This window comes from Schistocerca gregaria, chromosome X (genome assembly GCF_023897955.1).
Source record: "Schistocerca gregaria isolate iqSchGreg1 chromosome X, iqSchGreg1.2, whole genome shotgun sequence".
NCBI classification, from domain to species: Eukaryota; Metazoa; Arthropoda; class Insecta; order Orthoptera; family Acrididae; genus Schistocerca; species Schistocerca gregaria.
Window position 1 is genome coordinate 206,753,710 of NC_064931.1, and position 9,509 is coordinate 206,763,218.

The following is a 9,509-nucleotide window of genomic DNA, read 5'->3' on the forward strand; positions in this document are numbered from 1 at the left end:
GAGGATCGTCACTACAATCTGAGAGTGCTGCTGAATTGTGTTTCCCATTATGTTGTCAGTCGTATGTATTATATGAAAAAATTTTTTTCTTTTTATTTACCAGGTATAACAAGTTATGTTTTTAGCACTTGTTTACAAAATATCGGTATTGCAATTATTTTGTGTAACTTATTACTTTTAATTCATGAAATACACTTATGTGAAATGGTAAACTAAAAAAGAATAAACCATGAATGTAAACCGTAAAATAACAATTTAAAACATAAAACAAAATAGTTAATTAGAATAACAATGAAAATTTAGATGTTTTGAGTATGTAATATTCCAACAACACACTGCGTACAGCATACTTAACCAAAAATGGTATTTATGAAACCAACTCCATTACATATGGATGAGTGTGACATGAAAGCTATTTTAATTTATGCACTAACAAAGGTATTCAATTTTCAGGATTGATTAACTGTGTTAGGTACTTTACAAAATTTCAGTTTCTTATGAAAGTTGATTACATAGTTTTCAGTAACGTTAATTGCATTTCAGCTTTTATATGAAACACATAACAACCGTCTACTTCACGTCTGCTGTGCAGCAAGCTACGCTAATTTAAGTATTAACTGTATTTTTCTTACTTGTAACTTCTTCTTCCATGTGTTTTTGCTTTTAGGAAGCTTTAATTGTCTAGTGCTATTAATAGTGTTCCATAGATTTCGTGTTTGTTTTGAATACAGTCAGAGAGTCCCTTTAGTCAACCATAGTGCCAGTAGTGCTAGTGTCTGTTTTGAATACAATCCAGAGACAGGTAGTGCTATTTTCATTGTTTTCTACAAGAAGTGGTTAGCAATCACAGTTTCGTCAATAATCAGCCGCCTTTAGTGAATTAGCAGTCTGGTTAAAAGTTGATTAAGTCTCTTCAGTAAATTGATTTCTTAGGATGGATAGGATGTGTGACTGCTGTGTACGGACGCAGCAGGAGCTGGCCACTGTTCGCGAACAGCTGAGCGTGTTGATGGCAGCGGTCAGCCGTCTTCAGGCTGCTGCCTCGGAGTGTAGCAACAGTGGGGAGTCTGGTGCGTCGCAAGGTACACCCCAGATGTTACATGCTTCACCCACTGTCCCTGCTGTCGAGACATCTTCGCGGGTACCGGGCGCGGTTGGGCCACCCTCTCCCCAAGGGGAGTGGCGGGTTCAGCGGCGTTCGCGGCGCAAGAGGCGGAGAGTAAATGTGGAGGCAGGCCGTGTGGCATCGCCCGCTCTGCTTGTGAGTGGAAATGTGGCTGCTGCTTCAGCAAGGTCCGAGCAGGCACACGGAGGGAGGGGTTTATTAGTTATTGGGAACTCCAACATTAGGCGGGTAATGGAGCCCCTTAGGGAAATAGCGGAAAGGTCGGGAAGAAGGCCAGTGTTCACTCTGTCTGCTTGCCGGGGGGTCCCATCCGAGATGTGGAGGAGGCCCTACCGGCGGCGATAGAGAGCACTGGGTGCACCCGACTGCAAATTGTTGCTCATGTCGGCACCAATGACTCCTGCCGTCTGGGTTCAGAATTCATCCTCAGTTCGTACAGGCGGTTGGCGGAATTGGTGAAGGCGGAAAGCCTCAATCGCGGGGTGGAATCAGAGCTAACTATTTGTAGGATCGTTCCCAGAACCGATCGCGGTCCTCTGGTTTGGAGCCGAGTGGAAAGCTTAAACCAGAGGCTCAGACGATTCTGCGGAGAACTGGGGTGCAAATTTCTCGACCTCCGCTATCGGGTGGAGAAATGTAGGGTTCCCCTGAATAGGTCAGGCGTGCACTACACACCGGAAGCGGCTGCAAGTGTAGCGGAGTACGTGTGGAGTGCACATGGGGGTTTTTTAGGTTAGAGAATTCCCTCACTAGCCCCGACAAGACGCCTCCTGAGAGGCGGCAAGGTAGGAGTAGGCAAAATGCAACAGGGAATAACAATATTAATGTGCTAATAGCAAACTGCAGGAGCGTCTATAGAAAGGCCCCAGAAATGCTCTCATTAATAAACGGTCACAACGCCCATATAGTACTAACGACAGAAAGTTGGCTGAAACCCGAAGTAAACAGTAATGAAATCCTTAACTCAGATTGGAATGTATACCGCAGAGACAGGCTGGACAGTGAAGGGGGAGGCGTGTTTATAGCGATAAGAAGTGCAATAGTATCGAAGGAAATTGACGGAGATCCGAACTGCGAAATGAGTTGGGTGAAGGTCACGGTTAAAGCAGGCTCAGACATGGTAATTGGATGTCTCTATAGGACCCCGGGCTCAGCAGCTGTTGTGGCTCAGCACCTGAAGAATAATTTGGAAAATATTTCGAGTATATTTCCCCACCATGTTATAGTTCTGGGTGGAGATTTTAATTTGCCTGATATAGACTGGGAGACTCAAACGTTCATAACGGGTGGCAGGGAAAAAGAATCCAGTGAAATATTTTTAAGTGCTTTATCTGAAAACTACCTTGAGCAGTTAAACAGAGAACCGACTCGTGGCAAAAACATATTAGACCTTCTGGTGACAAACAGACCCGAACTATTTGAATCAGTTAATGCAGAACAGGGAATCAGCGATCATAAAGCGGTTACTGCATCGATGATTTCAGCCGTAAATAGAAATATTAAAATAGGTAGGAAGATTTTTCTGTTTAGCAAAAGTGACAAAAAGAAGATTACAAAGTACTTGACGGCTCAACATACAAGTTTTGTCTCAAGTACAGATAGTGTTGAGGATCAGTGGACAAAGTTCAAAACCATCGTACAATATGCGTTAGATGAGTATGTGCCAAGCAAGATCGTAAAGATGGAAAAGAGACACCGTGGTACAACAACCGAGTTAGAAAACTGTTGCGAAAGCAAAGGGAACCTCACAGCAAACATAAACATAGCCAAAGCCTTGTAGAGAAACAAAAATTACGCGAAGCGAAATGTAGTGTGAAGAGGGCTATGCGAAAGGCGTTCAATGAATTCGAAAGTAAAGTTCTATGTACTGACTTGGCAGAAAATCGTAAGAAATTTTGGTCCTATGTCAAAGCGGTAGGCGGATCAAAACAAAATGTCCAGACACTCTGTGACCAAAATGGTACTGAAACAGAGGATGACAGACTAAAGGCCGAAATACTAAATGTCTTCTTCCAAAGCAGTTTCACACAGGAAGACTGCACTGTACTTCCTTCTCTAGACTGTCGCACAGTTGACAAAATGGTAGATATCGAAACAGACGACATAGGGATAGAGAAACAATTAAAATCGCTCAAAAGAGGAAAGGCCGCTGGTCCTGATGGGATACCAGTTCGATTTTACACAGAGTACGCGAAGGAACTTGCGCCCCTACTTGCAGCGGTGTACCGTAGGTCTCTAGAAGAGCGAAGCGTTCCAAAGGATTGGAAAAGGGCACAGGTCATCCCCGTTTTCAAGAAGGGACATCGAACAGATGTGCAGAACTATAGACCTATATCTCTAACGTCGATCAGTTGTAAAATTTTGGAACACGTATTATGTTCGAGTATAATGTCTTTTCTGGAGACTAGAAATCTATTCTGTAGGAATCAGCATGGGTTTCGAAAAAGACGGTCGTGTGAACCCCAGCTCGCGCTATTCGTCCACGAGACTCAGAGGGCCATAGACACGGGTTCACAGGTAGATGCTGTGTTTCTTGACTTCCGCAAGGCGTTTGACACAGTTCCCCACAGTCGTTTAATGAGCAAAGTAAGAGCATACGGACTATCAGACCAATTGTGTGATTGGATTGAGGAGTTCCTAGATAACAGAACGCAGCATGTCATTCTCAATGGAGAGAACTCTTCCGAAGTAAGAGTGATTTCAGGTGTGCCGCAGGGGAGTGTCATAAGACCGTTGCTATTCACAATACACATAAATGACCTGGTGGATGACATCGGAAGTTCACTGAGGATTTTTGCAGATGATGCTGTGGTGTATCGAGAGGTTGCAACAATGGAAAATTGTAATGAAATGCAGGAGGATCTGCAGCGAATTGACGCATGGTGCACGGAATGGCAATTGAATCTCAATGTAGACAAGTGTAATGTGCTGCGAATACATAGAAAGATAGATCCCTTATCATTTAGCTACAAAATAGCAGGTCAGCAACTGGAAGCAGTTAATTCCATAAATTATCTGGGAGTACGCATTAGGAGTGATTTAAAATTGAATGATCGTCGGTAAAGCAGATGCCAAACTGAGATTCATTGGAACAATCCTAATCAAATGCAATCCGTAAACAAAGGTTACAGTACGCTTCTTCGCCCACTGCTTGAATACAGCTCAGCAGTGTGGGATCCGCACCAGATAGGGTTGATAGAAGAGATAGAGAAGATCCAACGGAGAGCAGCGCGCTTCGTTACGGGATCATTTAGTAATCGCGAAAGCGTTACGGAGATGATAGATAAACTCCAGTGGAATACTCTGCGGGAGAGACAGTCAGTAGCTCGGTACGGGCTTTTGTTAAAGTTTCGAGAACATACCTTCACCGAAGAGTCAAGCAGTATATTGCTCCCTCCTACGAATATCTCGCGAAGAGACCATGAGGATAAAATCAGAGAGATTAGAGCCCACACAGAATCATACCGACAATCCTTCCTTCCACGAACAATACGAGACTGGAATAGAAGGGAAAACCGATAGAGGTACTCAGGGTACCCTCCGCCACACGCCGTCAGGTGGCTTGCGGAGTATGGATGTAGATGTAGATTTTATATGCATCATGGTTTCGAAGATATTCCCTCTATACCTAATATATCAAATTGCCTTTTACGCATTAAAAGTGAAACTGGGCAAAAACAAAAAAAAGTGTTGCATCATATTGACGTGCCTACGATACACGCCCGCAAAGTTTCATCAATGTTTATTTATACCCGCTAATGTTCTGTTGTGAGTGGAATGTATAAATGAAGGCCCATGGGCTGGAAATGGTTATAATATGTTGGGATTTCTTGAAGTTATTTAACCTTTATTAAATATGGTGCACTTAGATCTTTGCCCTTCTGAAACCCTCCTCCAATCGAAGTGCATGCTGGTACGTAAATAGTATGTAATTTCCTCCTGTAGTTTTCAGCTGTGCAAATGATTGTGTGATGGGAGACCGAGAGCTTATGACTTTTACTAAATTATTCATATCTCTCAAAGAACCTGTACTGATGCTAAATACAAAGACTGCTTAGTGAAAACCCCCATTTCATCTGAAAGAACAATAGTGATAAGAGAGATAAACACTTGCCTTCTAATAAAAGCCTGTTTCATAGAATATGGTTCATTTTTCTTCTTTTCTCCATACTTATTCCGTCGAATTCCTATCTTCCCTGTGAAATCTCCGTTCTGCTTGTTAAATGTGTGATAAAAGTATAATGAAACCTGTTCCCTGTACGATCACGCCGGAATCTCCATATTAATTTCCACTGCGCGTTCAGTTAATTTACTGGGTCAATAAACTAAAGTTTCATTGAGACTTCACATGATATTGTTCACCGTGGGGCTGTAGTACATAAATGCTATTTCCCACCTTTGCAGACGCTGCAAAACTCTAAATAATTTCTTAATATATGGCGCAAGTAATGTCCCATAAAATAATGTCTAACAATATGAGTAAGAGTCAAGAGGAGTAATAAAAATTTAAGAAAGAATAGGGCTTTTTTCATTCTATGATCCTCCCACGTAAATGACTTTTTTAAAGACGAAATTTAAAACTTCACGTTTCACTTCTGTCTTCTGTTGCCACATTGGACAGGTTGTTGAGTGACAGACGACCGCACTCCTTCTCAGTAGACGTCACTCTGTTCAGCATTTTCTACTTCTTTTATTACTTCACATGCCCTCCGAGGTACTATACCTACATCATTAACACAGTTCCATCCATCAGAAGACAGCTTATATGTAGTGGTACACAGTACGGACTAGCTGCCCACTCTCGCTATTAAAAATGACATAGCGGTGTTCTCTAAATAGTTTAAATGATGCTGATTGGTACCATCTGCGACACTGGGAGCTCAATTGTGCTCTTTCGGTAAATGATCGCGAGTGTTTAACATGCATTGCACATTAAGTGTCCTGAAATTCGTGGAAAACATGTAAAATTTAAGAAAGTTACACATGACGGGATTCAAACCAAGAACCTTCCGCTTGCACTGCCTAGGGTAAGTGACCAACATTTGCCATCTCGCAATGGGAGTGGGGAAAAGGGGAGGAGTGGAGGTAACGATAACATAGTGGGTGAGAGGGTAGAGGGAAGGATGAGCGCAGTGTGGGTTGGGGGTGTAGTTACAATGTTATGTTGAAATCCGTAATATAGTATCGTAGATGGTCTCCCAAGTGCACCAGTGTCGGCTTTCATCCACTAATCATATTTGCCTGTTAGGGATCCATAAAGGTTTTCTTGTTAATGATGTTACGGGATGGTGTAGAAACTGCTACGTGGTTAATATTGTTTTAAACTTGTTAATGAAAATATCCTCCTGTAACATTAATGCACAATTACCATATGGGTGCTAGTGGTTGTTTAACACACTCAAAACAACGAGGAGTTTAACGAATGGTGGCTGCAGCTTGAGCCAAAAGGGGAACCAGCTATGATGGAGTGTCTGTTTGTGTCTCCTACTGAAAACATTTCATCTCCGCCTACAAACGGGAATCCGTAGAAGGACGGAAACGTATTAGAACCGTATTCATCACACAGCAGTCAAAACAAAGTCTACGAACATTATTAGTGGGGAACCGGTGCATCTATGACTTGTTTCTCACTTAGAAAGTATTTTCATATCTCTTCTAAAATCTCTAAATTTCGAGTAAGTAAGTCTTTACGTTCAGTATAAACGATTAATTAGATAAAGGTCAGTAGTACTGGAAGGTTATTCTCTTGTATGTTTTGGTCCACACATGAAAGTATCATCGCTTCATTATTGTAGGAATATGCAAAACGACTTAGATAGTGTTGAAATATCAAATGATTCAAATGTCTCTGAGTACTATGGGACTTAACAACTATGGTTATCAGTCATCTAGAACTTAGAACTACTTAAACCTAACTAACCTAAGGACATCACGCAACAATCAGTCATCACGAGGCAGAGAATATCCCTGACCCCGCCGGGAATCGAACCCGGGAACCGTTTAAATATCGTGCGCTAAATGACAGAGCTCCTTAAATGAAGATAAATACAAGACAATGCCGATAAAAAATATAACATGTCCAATAGTGCACAATGATCAAGTTATTAGTAACCTCAGAGGCTCGCATCAAGACTCAACTGGTTATCCTACGGATCGATGTCAGATGAAACAAACACGCAAAACAAATGTGAAAGAGACCGAATGAATCCTTAAAGATGTTCCGATGTTTCGAAGCCTCATGAAGGTGTGAAGGAATTCAGAGACTCGCTGTTAGTATGGCAACAGATCCGTACGGCCTCCAACGAAGTTCTAACTGAGATTCTCGGAAATCTTAATTCACAGTATTTGTTAGAAACGCGGCATGGCTCACTCTAAACCTGACAGATCAACAGAGAACCAGTAATCGAGCAACACGGTGCAGGCATTCCACTACCTCAATCTTATATCTGTGATATAGTGAACGATACGGCAGCAGAGATTAGTGCAGATTATAGTCTGCAGTTGTTCTCTCTCACTAAAATCAAACAGAACAGAAAGGACATAGCGTGTCTAATATTGCTGTGACGTGCCCTCCGCCATGCACTGAACAGTGACCTGTTGTGTGTGTAACATTAGATTAGATTAGATTAGATTAGACTAATACTAGTTCCATGGATCATGAATACGATATTTCGTAATGATGTGGAACGAGTCAAATTTTCCAATACATGACATAATTAAGTTAATTTAACAACATACTTAAGTTAATATAACAACTACTTTATTTTTGTGTTTTTTTTACTTTTTTATTTTTTTATAATTTTTTGCTTGTTTTTATTTCTTTTTTTCTAAATTAATATCTAAAAATTCCTCTGTGGAGTAGAAGGAGTTGTCATTCAGAAATTCTTTTAATTTCTTCTTAAATACTTGTTGGTTATCTGTCAGACTTTTGATACTATTTGGTAAGTGACCAAAGACTTTAGTGGCATTGTAATTCACCCCTTTCTGTGCCAAAGTCAGAGTTAATCTTGAATAGTGAAGATCATCCTTCCTCCTAGTATTGTAGTTATGCACACTACTATTACTTTTGTATTAGGTTTGGTTGTTAGTAACAAATTTCATTAGAGAGTATATATACTGAGAAGCTACTGTGAATATCCCTAGATCCTTAAATAAATGTCTGCAGGATGATCTTGGGCGGACTCCAGCTATTATTCTGATTACACGCTTTTGTGCAATAAATACTTTATTCCTCAGTGATGAATTACCCCAAAATATGATGCCATATGAAATCAATGCGTGAAAATAGGCGTAGTAAGCTAATTAGTGAGATGTTTATGACCAAAATTTCCAATGACCCTTATTGCATAAGTAGCTGAACTCAAACGTTTCAGCAGATCATCAATGTGTTTCTTCCAATTTAATCTCTCATCAATGGACACACCTAAAAATTTGGAATATTCTGCCTTAGCTATATGCTTCTGATTAAGGTCTATATTTATTAATACGGAACTGTATGTACTGTGTCTTATCAAAGTTCAGTGAGAGTCCGTTTACAAGCAACCACTTAGTAATTTTCTGAAAGACAGTATTGACAATTTCATCAGTTAATTCTTGTTTGTCAGGTGTGATTACTATACTTGTATCATCAGCAAAGAGAACTAACTTTGCCTCTTCATGAATATGGAATGGAAAGTCATTAACATATATTAAGAACAACAAAGGACCCAAGACTTACCCTGGTTGAACCCCATTCTTGATAGTTCCCCAGTTTGAGGAATGTGCTGATCTTTGCATATTATGAGAACTGCTTATTTCAACTTTCTGCACTCTTCCAGTTAGGTACGAATTAAACCATTTGTGTACTGTCCCACTCATGCCACAATACTTGAGCTTGTCTAGCAGAATTTCATGATTTACACAATCAAAAGCCTTTGAGAGATCACAAAAAATCCCAATGGGCGGTGTTCGGTTATTCAGATCATTCCAAATGTGATTGGTGAAAGTATATATAGCATTTTCTGTTGAAAAGCCTTTCTGGAAACCAAACTGACATTTTGTTAGTACTTCATTTTTACAGACATGTGAAGCTACTATTGAATACATTACTTTCTCAAAAATTTTAATAAAGCTGTTAGAAGGGAGATTGGATGGTAATTGTTGACATTAGATCTATCCCCCTTTTTATGCAAAGGTATAACAATAGCACATTTCAGTCTATCAGGGAAAATGCCCTGTTCCAGAGAGCTATTACACAGGTGGCTGAGAATCTTACTTATCTGTTGAGAACAAGCTTTTAGTATTTTGCTGGAAATGCCATCAGTTCTATGTGAGTTTTTGCTTTTAAGCAAGTTTATGATTTTTCCTAATTTCAGAGGGAGATGTGGGTAAGATTTCAGTTGTA